Below are 16,407 nucleotides of genomic sequence, written 5' to 3' on the forward strand. Positions count from 1 at the left end.
ATCAATGAAACGAGAGCCGATGGGGATGGAGATTGGACTCCATGAGGCGAACAGAGGAGTTTTGGCACTCGCCATGCCCTGACCAGCTCAAGACCACGTTTGAATGATAGTTTCTTATGATGGATTTAAAATGAGCAGCCTTAAAAACCACAGCCCAGTGTTATATCCTGTTAGCTTCGGACTTATGTTATATTTCACCCTGCACTCATAAATATTTTTTATAATAAAAAAAGACTGTGAAAAGATTGCTTGTACATAGGTTGCTGATATCACTGAGAATTAAAACACAACTTGGTAGCTAGGCTATGTGGAGCAGTTTAGCCTCTTTTAGCTTTTAGTTTGTTTTAAGCCACAAATATACTGTATATTCGGTCTCACCGCTCCCATTTCCAGCAAAATAAACTGTCATGAAGTCATAACTGTCATATGCTACTTGCCCAGCACAAAAAGGCAGACAGAAATTTAGCAAAGCTAGCTTGTGAAGAAAGACAAACAGCAATATTTTTCTCAGGGTTGTTGGAGATAAACACAGAGCCGAAAGAACAGTGAATATTTAACTTGTGTTTCGCATTTGGCCAAAAATACAACTGCAAATGAATGCTAATGTTGCTTTGTTTCCCCTGAATGCAAAAGTAGGCAGCTGTTTGCTAACTTTTTAAGCAACTTTATAAGATGGCATTAGCCATCAGCTTGTTTTGATGTTTTTCTGCCCCCTAGTGGCCAAAAATCAACTAATGAAGCTTTACGGTCACATCACTTCAATTTGATACATTTTACATGTTATTTATATTAAGTGCAAAAAATGAAATGATTTGAATGTTAAGTTTTAATGGGAATATTTCATATTATCTTACTTATTAAATTACTTAAACTGTATTTGATTTAATTCTCATTTCTCATTCTCTATATATAATTTCAGTCTACTTTCAGTTTGTGGTGTAATGTGCTGAGAGACGTGCTGGACTGCAGGTGGGTGTGCTTACGTATGTGCGCGCACGAACGTTTGTGTGTGCGTTTGTATACGTCTGAGTGTGCATCTGTGTGTGTGGGTGTGTAATCCTACGAGCGGAAACACAATTTGCATCTTCTATCCCACAGCCTTAGCAAGCCTGCTCAGGTATTTGCATGTTGATCTCATTTCCATGGTTACGAGAGGAAAGAGAGCAGCGTGGCAGCGGATGAGAGGAAAACGCAGACACCCTGACACAAACAGACTGGCTGAAAAATAGGCAGACGGATGAACAGATAGCTGATCATTAGGTTTATTATGAATGGGTTTATGTGGGAAAACGTGTGTCTGTGTGTTTGAGTAGGCAGTACATGGGCATATGGATCTGGATGGATGTTTGTTAAGCTTTTGTTCACAGCCCTGATTTATTTTTAATGAATATTCCAAGATGTAACTCATGTAATACAAGTATAAGCTGACAGCAGTGTTGAAATCACGCTTGTAAGCAGACGATCGGTATCAGAAGCTGCTTGTTTCCTCCCAGCTTGAACGCAAAGGAAATTGGTAGGGTTTATGTCATGTTTTCTGTCTGACATGGTAAAACAAATGAGACTGTCTCGACTCAGTAAGCAAAAGCCAAACCTCAAAACAAGAAATGTGGCAGCCAGCTCACATGGTTAGAAGGGAACAATACACATTTGTGGGAAGCAGTCACTTTTTGCATAACATAATTTTTTTTTCATTTTTTGTAAAATTAAATACAAAATGTTTTGATTTTCGTAGGATAAATATGACCTGGAGTTACCAGCCGTGAAAATATGTTGTTAAAACACAATTGGATGTGGTATCTGTCTTCAGTTTTAATGGGGAACTCCAGCCATTTATAAATCATCTATAAAGTTGGGGCACTTGCAAGAGACAGATTTAAAAAACATAGGTCATAATTGATGTAACAGAAATTGAGATATCCTGACTGTTTGTCCCTAGCATGGGTCAAACTCCAAAAACACTGGATCCTACATTTCCCAGACCTCAATAGCATCTTTCATTAGACCTTCCCTTCCTGGTGACTGCAAATGCCACAGTATGATTCAAAGCATTCCCATCAAAGCACACGTATTTGTTGATTGTCCACTAATTTATTCAGCTTTTTCTTTTAATTTGTTATTTGTCTGTAGATTCACACGCCTCTGGATCAGATTTTGTGTGATATATCCACATTGCCCAAATCACATGGAAAAAAAGTGACTCCATTGCAGAAAAAAAATTCTGAATTGGGACACTATGAGGTGTGATGTGTGTGTATGTGTATTCTGTGTTTGCTGCGTGTGAACATGAAGTGCGAGTAGTTGACAGAAGCACTGCAGCAAAAATAAATCATGAATGAAAGGACCTTGAACGTTAAGACGGAGAGGTGAGATGGAAGATGGAAGACGAGACAGCGACGGGCACAACAGGGATGAAGAGGAGGAAGAGACGAGGGATGACAAAGTGGGAGAGGAGGAGAGGGGGGGAAAGGATGATTGATTAAGAAAATAGAGGTGATTACTTGTGCTGGATTGCAGCCTTTAGTGTCCCATATTAACACACACACACACACACACACACACAACCATACACACCACACCGCATTACTACCAACCCCAAACAATGCCTCGCACAGGCGGGATGGCGCTGCTGCCGTAGCAACAAGGGAGAGGTGTGGGAGGGTGGAGACAGCAGGCGGGGGGCTGCGAGGGGATTGGCCGGAAACAGACTCTGCACTGATGTCATCCCTCCCTCCCTTTGCTCTCCCCTGTCCATCCATTCATCCCCTCACATCTCTCGCCTGCATGCTGTCATCCGTCAATACAGTGGACGAGAGAGAGAGAGAGAGAGAGAGACAGAGAGAGAGAGGATATTTTGTATATGAGCTCTGCACACGTCAGCGTTGGTAAATATCTCTCGTACTCGTCCTCCTTTTTTACTCCATTTTCTTCTCTCTAGTCCCTCGCTCTGTCTCTTCTGTTGAACTCTTTCATCCTCTCTCTACAGTGTTGTCAGTTTTTATATTTAGTGCATATTACAGTAATGTATCTTCATGTGTAGTCCATAGACAGATGTTACATAGCCCCCCAACAACAGTTAAGCATGCTGAGCAAAAATAAAAAAGGACTATACAGGACGTCATTATGCAAATTGTCAGGTACTAACTAAAAACGTGCAACACAGAAGCATCACTTACATCACACATGCAAGCAGGCAACAGAAAAAAAAAAAGCCACATAGCAAAGTGACAGCAGACAACAAGATGAATACCGCACACAGACTGATGACAAGGTGACGACAGCAAGGAGCAATTTACAGCTGTGGCTCAGCAGGTAGAGCGGCCGCCCATCACACGGTTGGGGGTTTGATCCCCAGCTCCTCCTGTCCATATGTTGAAGTGTCCCTGAGCAGCACACTCACATTGCTCCCAATGGCCAGGACTTTGCATCAGTATGTGTGTGTGTGTGCGCGTGTGAGTGAATGAGAGGCTCATTGTATACGTATAAAAGTGCGATACAAATACCACCAGTGACCTACTGGTGAAAACTACAGCATGCAGCTGGTTAACTTAGCTTAGCATAAAGACTGGAAGCAGATGGAACAGCTACTCTTTTTGTACGGATTAAGCAAACAAGATGGTAGACAGATTTTTACATCTTTTGACCGAGGAAAGCTAGCCGTTTACCCCTGTTTCCAGTCTTTATGCTAAGCTCAGCTAGCCAGCTGCTTGCTGTAGCTTCATGTTTTTTCTATGCAAAATGAGAGTGGTATCAATCTTCTCCTCTAACTCTCGGCAAATAAGTGTATTTCTCAAAATGTCAAATTAACCCTTTAAATGAGCTCAAATGAATAGTATGTAATGTAATTGTAGTATTATATGTATATAGTAAAATAGTGCAGTGAACAGCTGGTGATTTATAATGGAAATCCTGCATACAATGAGTACACAAAGTCCACAAGGCCGGATAATTATAACACCAACATACCATAAAAAACAAAACACACACACACACAGACTTGTATGAGTGTGTGTGTATATACGCTCTAGATCTGTCCCACTCTCTAATCCCATAATCCAGTGGTTAAGCCTTGACTGAGGGCCGCAACATTTTCATGAATGAGTTTGTGTCATTTGTCATGTGTCTGTGTGAGTGTGTCGACAGAGTCAGAGAGAGAGGGATGAAGGAGAGAGAGACAGACAGAGTTATGTATGTGAAAGGGAAAAGAAGAAGATTGAATATATGAGAGAAAAATTGAGAGAGAGATACTGTAAGGCCAGAGGAGAGAGAAATAAGAGAGAGATTGGGGGGGGGGGGGGGGGGGTTCTTGTGGCTGACAAGCAGTTTAACCTTTCCACTGCAACGACCAAATCAGAAAGATGATGTTTTTCCACTCTTCTGGTCAAATGACAACAGTAATAAACCACATTTTGTGAGTGCTATTTTGCTTGTTGGACAAATGCATCTGTTGGACTCTTTGACCATGCTATTATGGTATTATCTGGTTTTACTCTTTAGAAAAGTGACAAATAATGGAGATGCCTCGCACATATTAAAAGCCTGGTTCACCAAAATCACAAAAAAAACATCCCGACCCCTCAATACAACAGCAGTGAGTAGAATCTTGTTTGTGCTGCTCAGAGCATTAAAAAATAAAAGAAAGAAATAACAGCAATGTGTCTTTCCAGAAAAACATGTTTTGGAGATTTCAGAGAAATGACAGATTAAAGAACTATGCTGACTATTTGTAGGCACACAACTCCCTAAATATCATTGGTTCTCAACCTTTTTGGCGTGTGACCTCTTAAAACGAATGATATATGCTTTTAGTAAATGTAGCAAACTGGACTGTACTCTTAATGTCAATAGACATTTCTGTTTGAATATGTTTAGTAAGTAGGTATTTTTAATTTCTTACATCAGTAGATATTTAGATTTCTGCTGACTGTTTATGTTACTTTAATGTTTTGATTTAGGTTGTCTGTCGATGATAGTAGGAGTTGCTTTGATTTCTGCCGCCTTTAAGGGTTAGGGAAATGCCGGAGTTTGTGGGTTGATGCCATGTTTGACCAGAGCGGTTTGTGGAGACTCTGTGGGTTAATGAGTAATAAAACAGGTCACCAGCTGCTTATCCCCATTTCAATGGATCAACTTACTGAACACACACACACACACACACACACACATATACACACAGATGCGAGGTCATTGCTCTGAATCACTTCTTGTCTGGCCCTCACATGCTAACCGACTGAACTGAAGGCTACAGACCCTCTGTCTGCACACACGCACGTGCTGTTGGTCATTGTGTTGCCTACTTCCTCCTCAGCCTGAAGTGCAAACACAACACTATTTGACAATCCTTGACTTCTGACATGAATGAGCTTCAGTTTGTGGGAAATGTATGTTTATTTTTCAATGTTAACCTTTATTTAAGTAGGTGAGTCGATTCAGAACAAATGTACAATTATGACCTGGCAAGAAGAAGTTGCTGTGACTTCAAATTAGGAAAAAGAGAAGAAATAAACAAACTATAAATATTGAAGAATTGAAGTCAAGTTGACATCCATGTCTGTCCAGACTAATGATAATGTAGCAAATACTTGGGAGGAATTGAATAAAAGATATAAAGTGTACTTTTTTGGCTAAATGGAAGTTATCACTATAGTGTTTATACATATGTATGATTCCAGTGAATATACATTGTTGAACTGATTAATGAAGGATTATCATAGATGGCTAATCAGGTACACATGATTAATATATAAAGATGGATTATTATTATTATAGAGTATAGCTACAAAAAATGTGGTGCTTTTGTTTTCCTGTAGATGCAAAGCCTCTCTTTGAGCTTTAAGTGAATCTCACTCACAGGATCACGATTAGCTAGGCACGCTCCAACACATCACGTGATTCCAAAAGTGCTTGAAATTCAGAATGAAACAGGAAGTGAAAGGCAGAATGGACGAGATGGAGTAAAGCCCATTCAATCAACATGTGTGTGAAATCTGGAATCGCTCAATTCATTCTTAAATGATCTCTAAAAACCTATTTCGAGGTCACAATGACCTTTGACCTTTGCGTCAAATGTGTCACCTATTCAGCCACCAGCCAATTCTAATCAGTTCAGCCTTGAGTCCAAGTGGACATTGCAACAAACCATAATACGGCAATGGAAAACAGAACTGAAACAGTAGTGTTAAAAGAAATAGTTTCTGAAGCTGAACCTTAAATAAAATGCTGCTAGGTGGATTTTGTTACCTTAGGACAGAGCCAAACTAGCTGTTTCCAATCTTTATGCATAGCTAAGCTAACCGTCTCCTGGCTGAGGCTACATATTTATATTTATTTTCAGCAAAAAAGCAAATACATGTGTTCCCCAAAATGTCGAACTATTCTTTTAATGTAAATGTTGATTTCTGCAGTGGTGTCAGCACTACATGCTAAACTCCTAGCACTGTGAGGACCGTGCATCAACACTTCTTACAGTATGTCCATGGAAACCAATGAGCAAAAAGTAAGAACAAATAATAAAGGCTTCCTGTGGGCATACCAGACTTAACAGTGAAGTCTCACAGAAAATGTACATTAGATAAAGCACATCTTTGCTTGTCATGTAGGATTGTTTTTACAGCGGCTTGACATTTTCAACTCAAATTGTGGCAAATAAACCTAAAGTAAAAGTGACATTACAATGTAAATGATCTTTTTTTCCTTCTGTCTCTATCTCTTCCTCTCTCTCACACACATTCAAATCTCACTGTATGCTTTGAATAGTCAAAGCTGCACAGGATGAAACGGTGAGATCATATTCAAACCTATTCATATTTTACTCAAACATCTGTAACCCAGGGGCATGTGTGCAGCCAAACATTCCTGTTACACCTACAACGTTCAAACTGTGTTTTCAGACTACACAGCTAATACAAATATTTTTTTAGTAAATGAGAGCAGGAGTGCATGATCATAGCCCGGAGGAAGCTTACGTTTTTAAAGTACCTTCCTGTCATAAATACTGTCTCACAGCTCGGGCACGAGTCCAGATTGCTTGTTTTTACATTTGACAGTCTGGGTAATGTCCACAGGCTGGTGCTGAGGGATTTACAGGCAGCAGAGAGAGGTGAAGGTACAAGCAGCCGTCATATTTGGATGATGTGATAACACGAAACAGTGTTTCAACAGAGTTTTGCATCACTTACTGCTAAAGTTTAAGTTGTTATGGCTCGCTCACACACGTTTTCACTAAATAAGTGAAAGCTTGGTGACACTGTGACTTCTCGCAGGGCTAGTTGGTAAACTACTGTAGCAAGCAAACTTACCACTAACACGCAAGCCACCTGGAAACATGAAAGCGCTAATCAGTCACAATAGCTCTGCAAGTTTCTTTCTATTTTCAGGGCGTTACTCCTCTTGGCATTTTGTTCTCTGGGCTGTACACCATTTCATTCAATAATATCATGTTATTGAAGAGAGATAAAAGCTGTCTGTGTTATCGAGCTTTTTAGCAACATCTTCCTCCATTTTGAACTCCAGCTCTCTGTTCCCCCTAAGGTCAGCACTGTCAAGAGGTGTCAAAGTTCACCAAAGTTGAAATATGCACAGATTTACTTGATTTTGCTGTGAAATGTTGCTGTTTTAAATGGTGATGTGACCAGCAGCCTTTACTGTAAATGTGAGAATAAAAAGTTGCAGTCCAGAGTAGTCCCCAAGTGTCCTGGATTAACTTTCTGTCCAACACAGGCTAACGCTAAAACATCATATAGAGAATATTTCTATTTTGCATCAGTGAAAACAAAATATCATTAATAACATTAACATTTAATTCATTACAATAAAGTAAAATAAAATGTTAAATAACTGACAGTTTTTTTTATAATTTAGTACTCTGAAGGTTTATGTGCACACATGTACTGTATGTGTAAGTAGGTGTCAGGGTGAATATGTGTGATGTGGAAAAAGAAAAGAAAGAAAGAAACAAAAAATATATTTCGATGAACTTTGATGAACTATTAACCCTTAATGACCTCTTTTTAAACCCAAGTTTTGTTTTTGAAAAAAAAAATTGAAAATGATTTGCATCAGTGGCTCAGCTCCTCTCAGTGTGTTTGTGAATGAATGCTTATGAATGAAGACTTTGAGGAGGATTATCTGCAGGTCAAAAGCAGGCAGGACTAAAGCACAACTTGTGTGTGTGTGTGTGTGTGTGTGTGTGTGTGTGTGTGTGTTTGTCTGACATGTGGCAGTCTGAGCAGAACAGACACGGGGATTAAAGACAGGAAACAGACGGGCGTTGAAACCCTTTTCACATCTGTACACAAACACACACGCTCTTATTTGCCTTTCTCCTGCAGTTTGTTCGTAAACCAGTACATTGAATTTGTGAATCTGGATGCAAAAAGTGTTGCTAACATGCACAAACACACACACACACACACACACACACACAACCTGGCACTGCACTCCCTCCGCCATCTTATGTGGCAGAGGTGCGTCCGACTTGACACACAGGTTGACGTCATCAATCTGTTTTTGTTTGAGAAAGTGTGACAAAGCCAGAAATTGTGGTTACTAAGGCAACCAGCGGGGCAAATATGACTGGTACCGACAGGTACAGACACACACATATACACAAGCATACAGTACTCCCAAAGCGCACATGCATATAGAAAGACAATGATGAACTCATGTTGACCTGCGTCTCATATGATGCGCTATTTTTCTGTTCATTTTCCCAGAAAACAACATGAAGGGCAGCTGACCAGTGATGGAGGGTACAAGGGGAGGAGGGGGGAGGAGAGGAAGACAGGAGATGAATGGGGGAGGAACAGGAGGAAGCGGAGTGTCCTTGTTAATGTGACACGGTCACATTTAAGTGATTGAATTTCCTCTGTGTGAGTGTGTGTTTGTGTATGAGTGCATAGCCATGAGTCAATTGCCCAGTTGCTTGTCAGCCAACACGAGTAGAGTTACACAACTGAAACATTTCCCTCCTCGCCCCCCTCTGTGCCTGCTGGAGGCTCAAAATGAAACACGGGGCTCGAGGTGTTCTCACAATCTGCCACAGTACAACGCGACTGAATCTCATTATGTACTGTGTGTTGTAACATTTGACAAGCTCTCTCTTCCAGCTCTCATGCTGCACTCAGCTGTAACAATATGTAGCAGAGAAGTCAAGGTGAAATGTAAGATGTAGATTGTTACCTAACTTCAACTTCAACCTTGTGGAGCCTCATGGAGGAGCTTGAACCAAACAACCATTTAAATGTTTAATTTATCTTGAATTTGTCTCTTTTTATCAAAATTACTTGTGTAATTTACAAATTTTATGTCTGTAGCTACCCTCACACATTTGGTAACAGATTAACATTGAAACAGAAATGGACCAATAACACTAAAACACTTCAGCCCGAATCTATTAAAATTAATTAATTCCAGCAGAAACCAGTATGTCCTGCAATGAAATGTCTCTCATGGATTTCTTTATCAAATTACACAAAGATGTTGCCTGAAAAGCAAACACACATTGTTGTGTAATGTTGCCTAAAGGAAAACCAACTCACAGTCATGTGTGAACCTGCTAACAATAGTATGCTAACAGAACAAACCTGCCAGCTGCTGTCCACAGACACAATGTGGGTGGACACGGTGGAACAAACAGACTCTTCATTTCTACTCACAATTCCTTTAAATATATGGAATGGTAAATGGTAAATGATCTCCCTTATATAGCGCTTTTCAATCTTCACAGTTCCCAAAGTCTCATTCACACATTCACACACCTATGGCGACCAAGCTGCCACACAAGGCATGCTGGTCTCCATCGGGAGCAACTGAGGGCTCAGTGTCTTGCTCAAGGACACTTCGACATGACGGGGGCAGCCGAACCCCCAACCTGCTCTAACCAGCTTTACCTCCCGTGCGACAGTGCTAACCACTGCGTCACCATGCCGCCCATGGAAGACTTGCAGATTTTGAGAATTTGTTTATATAAGTTGTTCATTAGCAGATGGAGGTACAGCATGTAGCAAACATAAGCAGCTGATTGAGCTAGCGTCACACGGAGGTCGTGTGTTTATCCATATTATGGCAAAAATATGTGTATTTTTGTAAGTTTTGAAATTGGGTCTTTTTTAGTAATCTAGTGCAACTTTTGTGAAAGCGACTACAGCTGCTGCCCTCTGCGAAAGAGCAATAACATTTCAATCCTGCAGGCAGTGAGTGTTTGATACTGAGCAACTAATGATTAAATATTAATACACCTTTTGTTTGTACCTTTGAAAGACAGAGAGGGGGAGAATGTGCTTTTAGTAGTTTCTATTGTTTGGACCAGTTTCGCATCATAGTGTGTTCATACATGTACATCAGATACAGTTGTTACTTTTTTCCAAAGAAAGCCTTTGGTTCATTTATTCGGAAATTTGACTCCTAGCTTCTGTATTCTGTATTATTCTCTATTTAAATAGAGCATGTTGTTTATTTCCATTTAAGCAATGAGTATCTCCAACTATGTGGGTTGTTGTGGATGTGCTCCTACATTAAAAGAATGTGCCAAGTGCAACTTTAAATCACACAAGGCGGTGGGGAATTGGGCTTGTAGCTGGAAGATTACCAGCTCGAATCCTCGGAACGATAGAAATACTGAGAAGAAGACGGAGGCGAGAGCTGCGCAGTTACGACACTGATGTAAGCATTTTATTTTTAATTCTGTGAATCAACGTCTCAGCACATACGGCCGTCTTCAGGATAAAAAATCAACGCAAAAATCAACAGAGATGACTAAGGAGACAACTAACATGCCTGCCTCTCTATGGGTTACCCTAAATCCTATTACAGATGTATTTTATTTTAATGTAACTGGATGACATCTTCATGCTGTTTCAGGGTGTTTGTAATAAACCGTTGCTCTTTCTTTATGTAAATATTGTCTCTTTCTGTATTTATGTGGTTGTATGTGAATATATAGGCGCATGTTTCTGTGTATATGTTTTATAATTTTATATTATTACATATTTAATGTGCAAATAAATAAATAGTGTATGCTGGTTCATAAAATGTGGACATGGATGAATAACTACCTCTATTGACTCTGTTTCTATGATCATGCTGATCAATCGTCTGTTCACTCCACTGTGCTTTTTTTGTCCTGAGGAAAGCAATATGTGCTCAAACGCTGACTCACAGAATTGCATATAAATGTGCAGTTCTCTCCTCTTCCTTGGATGTCTACCTGCAAACCAGCACCTCACTTCCCTTCACTTAATATATATATAAAAAACAAAATCCTGGGGATAAAAGAGAAGCTGTTCCCTCCACCAACCAGTAGTATCCTCACAAGGCTTTTTTCATGGAAGACATTTTGACATGTAACCGTAGGAAAAGCACAGGTGTAAATTATGGCTGAATTCCATTGAGCTTGTTTTTAGGGTCCTGACATTGTTCATGCTAGCTTATGGCGAATAAATCATGATGTACATGAAGCATGTGAGTTAAATGTCCACTGAAGCTTCCGCTCCGCTGGAGAGACTTAAAATTTTGACACACGAAATGCGATGAGAATGGAAATGCTCATTAATTTGCATTTCTTTTGGCAGATTTTCTGAATGATGGTTACAATTTGTGCTACATTTGGATGGAAACCTGACTATTGTCAACTGAACACAATGGAGCCACCGTTAATGTTATTATTAACATCTGCGCTTGTCGTCCTACTATAGTATGAGAAGTCAATATCGCTGCTTTGACAACGGGCCTGCGACCAGTAGCACAAGATTTGTAGGTTTTAGTGGTGATCTTTCTGGTGTGGATGCTTTAAACAATTTCAATTGCGGTGAAAGAGCATACTGTACACGCCGTGCCGACTGTTCCTTAAATTCATAAAGGTCAAACTGCTCTCTGCGGTCACAGGTTACAGCAACATCATATTGTCTGAAAATCACATTCTCATGTTATTTAATCTAATTGTACGCTGTCCTCTTCCTGCTATTCTAACTTCCAACCAGACAACTGAATATCGTATTTCAGACGTGAGGGTCGAGTCACATTTATCGGACCTCTCAGCTAATCTCATTGTGTTGTGGCTGATATGGGGTGATATTTTGCTCTTTTAAAGCACACTGCATGATCCACATTGACTTTGCCATGGATACCCATTGTCTGTTTATGCTGCAAGCAATACTGCCCATGCCCTTTGCTTTAACATGCTGTCTATAAATAGCCAACCCTTGATAAAGAGCAACTTTTGGACAACATTAACAGGAGAATTGGGCTGTTAGATACAGGAACTTACATAATTTTGAGGGCAGACTCAATTCTGGGAAGCAAAGATATTTTGAGTGATTTTATTTTTTAAAGAGGACTGTGTTATCCATATCAGATATGTCCCACTAACAAGTTCCCATTCTAGCTGCAGGGGAAATGCCTCTTTGCCTCAAGCCTGTCACGCATTCGCCTCAGCATTGTGCTTTAATGGCACTGGAACTTGTGGTTGCCAGGAAACACTAGATAATATTTTGGGCCATGTGTCTCATTTGTTGTCACCGTGTTTATCACGTGCAGGAAGACACTATTGTGGGGTAGTTTACTTCAAGTTCAAATCCTGAAACCAACAAACCTCCGAGGAGGAGAATGAAACACTGGAAAATTCACTGGAACTCACAGCACTACTCCTACTCATTCCACCAGCAGCAGCCAAACACCCAGCCCATTCTTCAGTGTGTTTTTCTCTTTTTGCATCAGTGTGTCGGAGAGTTTTGCTGTTCCCCTTGTTCTAACTGCTGTTATCTTCTCCAATTGTGCAAAGACAAACACCTCTCTCCCACTGGGACAAATTCTGAGGAACGAAAACACAGCGTGGAGGACACAATGATGTAGCATTGAATTAAGACAACACTCTTACAAGCGTGACGTCTGACTAGAATTGGGGAAAAGTATTTCTTACATGCTCAGTGAAGAACCGATTTAGTTATAACTGAACCCACATTTAGGACGCTTCCAACAATTGATCCCCATCCTGTACTTCATGGCTTATGTTTCCATTTTACTCAATAAACAGGAGGTTTTACGCTCCTCGCATGCATTCAGATTACATGATTTGACTTGATGCACGAGACTCTAGTATTGTAAATGTACTATTTCAAATACATTTCCTTTACAAATGTGTCTATTTATATTATTATGGCTTGGTGTTTTACAAGTAGTTGTTTTGTTGTTTTCAGGCAGTCACGGGTTTCCCCGTTCTTTGCGGCTTAGCTGTTCCAATGAATGGATCTAGTTAAGTGAGTCCACTTCTACTGCTTTTGTTATCATTACAATGTGATTATTTATTCTCATGTCTCTATACAACTACTGCTCAGTCATCCCCACAATTCACCCATGTACTCACTCATCTCTACTGAGTGTGCCTTTGATTCAATGATAAATATGCTCCTTTATGGGAGGTTATTAGTTGTGTTCATGAACCCGCATGCTGTTGGCTGTCCCTGGCACAACGTCCTCTTTTCTGATGCATATCATAAACTATATAAATAAAGTTGAGTTAAGTATTTGTGGAATTAATATGAAGTACATTGCTGCAAGCTAATTGAGGCAGGCGACTCGCGTTGCTTCACACTCACATATGATACAGCCTTCTTGCTATGACATATTTCCAATCCACTATTTGAAATAGGGTAATACATTTAATGCTTCAATGCTCTGCCATGCCAGCTGCTGCCTGGCTCACCTGGAAACTCTGCTGCTACCACTGCTACACAAGCCACACCTCCCCAGTCCCTTGGGGGAAAGCTATTATCGTCACTCCCCAAACTCCAAATATTGACTGTACATATTCTGCATTCATATAATTATCTGTTCCACATGAGTTGGCTGACTGAAAAAAAGAAAAGTTGTAAAGGCAAAGATTACAGTAAAGTCAAGATGGTGCATGACCATCACCCGTTTCTGCATCTGATTTATATCTGAAATGATGTGTGATCATATGTATCCCGAAATATACTGCCATTTGCTTGTGAACCTACTTGAACAGCTAAGCTCAATATGTGTAAATCATGGTCAGGAGTGAAAAGGGGACTATTAGAAAAGTGGCCTGACCTCATAATTCAAACTGTGTGAGCACGGCTAAAGCTGTAGAAGAAACAGGCCTGCTATTGTTGTCTCTGTATCTGAGCGTGTTGGGACGCCAGCTTTCCTAACAGCTGAGGATAAACATACTGAGCTCTGTAACACCAAGCAAACGGCACAGATTGAGGGTAAGAATGCAGTCTGGATGGTGCCCTGGGCTGCTTGCTCACTGTGTGTCCGCACAAGTGTGCATGATGGGGCCTGACCAAGATTTAGAATATTTTTCAGCAATTTCATCCAGAGAATGGAAGTTAGTCGTCCAGTTTGTCTAAAAGCGAAGTGAAAAGTGAACACAAATTAAAATGCATATATTTGTCATACATGCGAAAATCAAACAGTTTGCAAGTTGACTTTGGTGCTGTGTTGGACATGGTCATGTGAAACCCAGCTGAGCCCCACTAAGTGAACATACCACCCACAGCTTAAAGGGTAAGGCTGCTTTTATTTTATATTTTTCTTTTTGTCAACAAATCCCATGATAAGACATATTAGTATGTCTCTCAATACTTTACAACTTAACTACCCTGTCTGAGGTTGTCCATTGGCTCCTACAGGAGGTGCAAACAAATCATGAATATATACTTTCATTTAAAAACAGCTGGGCACTGTAGTTTTTAGCAAAAGTCACTCAAACAAAAATAGTCCATTTGTTTGGGACTATTTTCAGAGGCGGACTAATCCACATTGGATGGGCTGGTGAGTATTTACAACACTAGTACAGAGTAGGATTGACTCAAAATTAACTACGGCGTCCATGTTCATAGAAATGGAGAAACATGTCATCCAGTGCAAAGATGTGGTGTTCGTGTGTTAATAGAGTTATAACACAATAGAGGTCTACAGCAGAGAGGGATAAGATAGATCATGCTTTGGATACACAGATATTGTTTGTTAGTAGGGTCAATTCACTGTTGGTTTGGGTCTTTTCATGGGATTTGTTAAGAATAAGAAAAAATAGAGCATCACCAGCCCTCATCTCATTCCATCAATCTCTCTTCTCTTTGCCTTTCCCCTCCAATTCCACTTCTTCTTCTTCTTCCCATGCAGACGTCACCGGAGACAGAGCCATTACCCCGTCAGCTAAAAACGGGTCAAATGTTGTTCCGTGATGTTGAAATTAATGACTGCAGTCCCAAAGAGAGGAGAAGGGGAGAGATATGAGAGACAGAAGAGGAGGACGAGTGGTTGAAAGTGTTTAAGAGACAGAGTGAGAGTATGTCAGTGAGAGAGGGAGGAGAGGGATGCTTTTACTCATCTGTACTTCCAACCTCTCATCTGACTCCCCTGCTTCCTCTCCATCTCACACATCACAATTGCAATCATGGAACAACACTTGATTTTAATTTTGAAATTGTAATGAGAGTCACAAGAGGATGACAGCTAGTCCTGAAATAGTCGTCATGCCTAGTGAGCTGTTGAGTTATTTCAGTGTCAGAAGCATCTGGGTCAAGATAATGTCCATGCAAATGCATTTAAGAGGACTAAAAGTAGCAGTTGCATTAAGGGAAATTTTTTCAGTGGGTTTATTTTTATTGTGTGTGAATAAAGCCTTTGAGTATTTATAGTAATAAAGCAATAAGTCATATATTTTGAATGAAGAACATTAAAGATTTTCATTTACATTGGAAAGATTTGTAGTATCTTAAACAGGAAACTGACAGTGATATTATATCATACGTTATAAGTCAAAGCGTTTTTCAATGGAAAAAACAGGAGCAGATCGGTTTAAACCAAAGTTCACCCAGATCGTATACTCACGCAACCATGTTTCTTGCTATAAGATGACATTTTAAGTAAACAGGTTCCTATTGTGAAGAGCACAGCTCAGAAAAAGGCTTTAGTAATAAAAGCTGAAAGAAACTTCTTTCTTTTTTTCTTTTTAAGCCATGCTAGCTGAGTGGCTCTAAATCGGTCGGTTCACCACTTCGGTCCAGACTGAAACATCTCAAAAACTGTTGGATATATTGCCATGAAATGTGGCGCCGATATTCATGTTCCCATCAGGATGAATTGGTGATCCCTCACTTTCCATCTGGCGCCGTCATCAGATCAAAATGTTAATTTGTTCAATACTTTGGAAAACTAATGACACTCACATCAGCATCAACTGTACTTTGCGTTTGGTTCTAATTAGCTAACATCTGCATTTTATCATTGTTATTGTGAGCATGTTAGCATTCTGACATTAGCATTTAGCTCAAAGCATCGCTGTGCCTTAGTACAGCCTGACAGAGCCACTAGCATGCTGTAGTCTTAGTCTTGTTAATCTGATCTGCACATAGGTTGTACATTAAAAAGAAACATGGATAAATA

This window comes from Enoplosus armatus, chromosome 18, assembly GCF_043641665.1.
Source record: "Enoplosus armatus isolate fEnoArm2 chromosome 18, fEnoArm2.hap1, whole genome shotgun sequence".
NCBI classification, from domain to species: Eukaryota; Metazoa; Chordata; class Actinopteri; order Centrarchiformes; family Enoplosidae; genus Enoplosus; species Enoplosus armatus.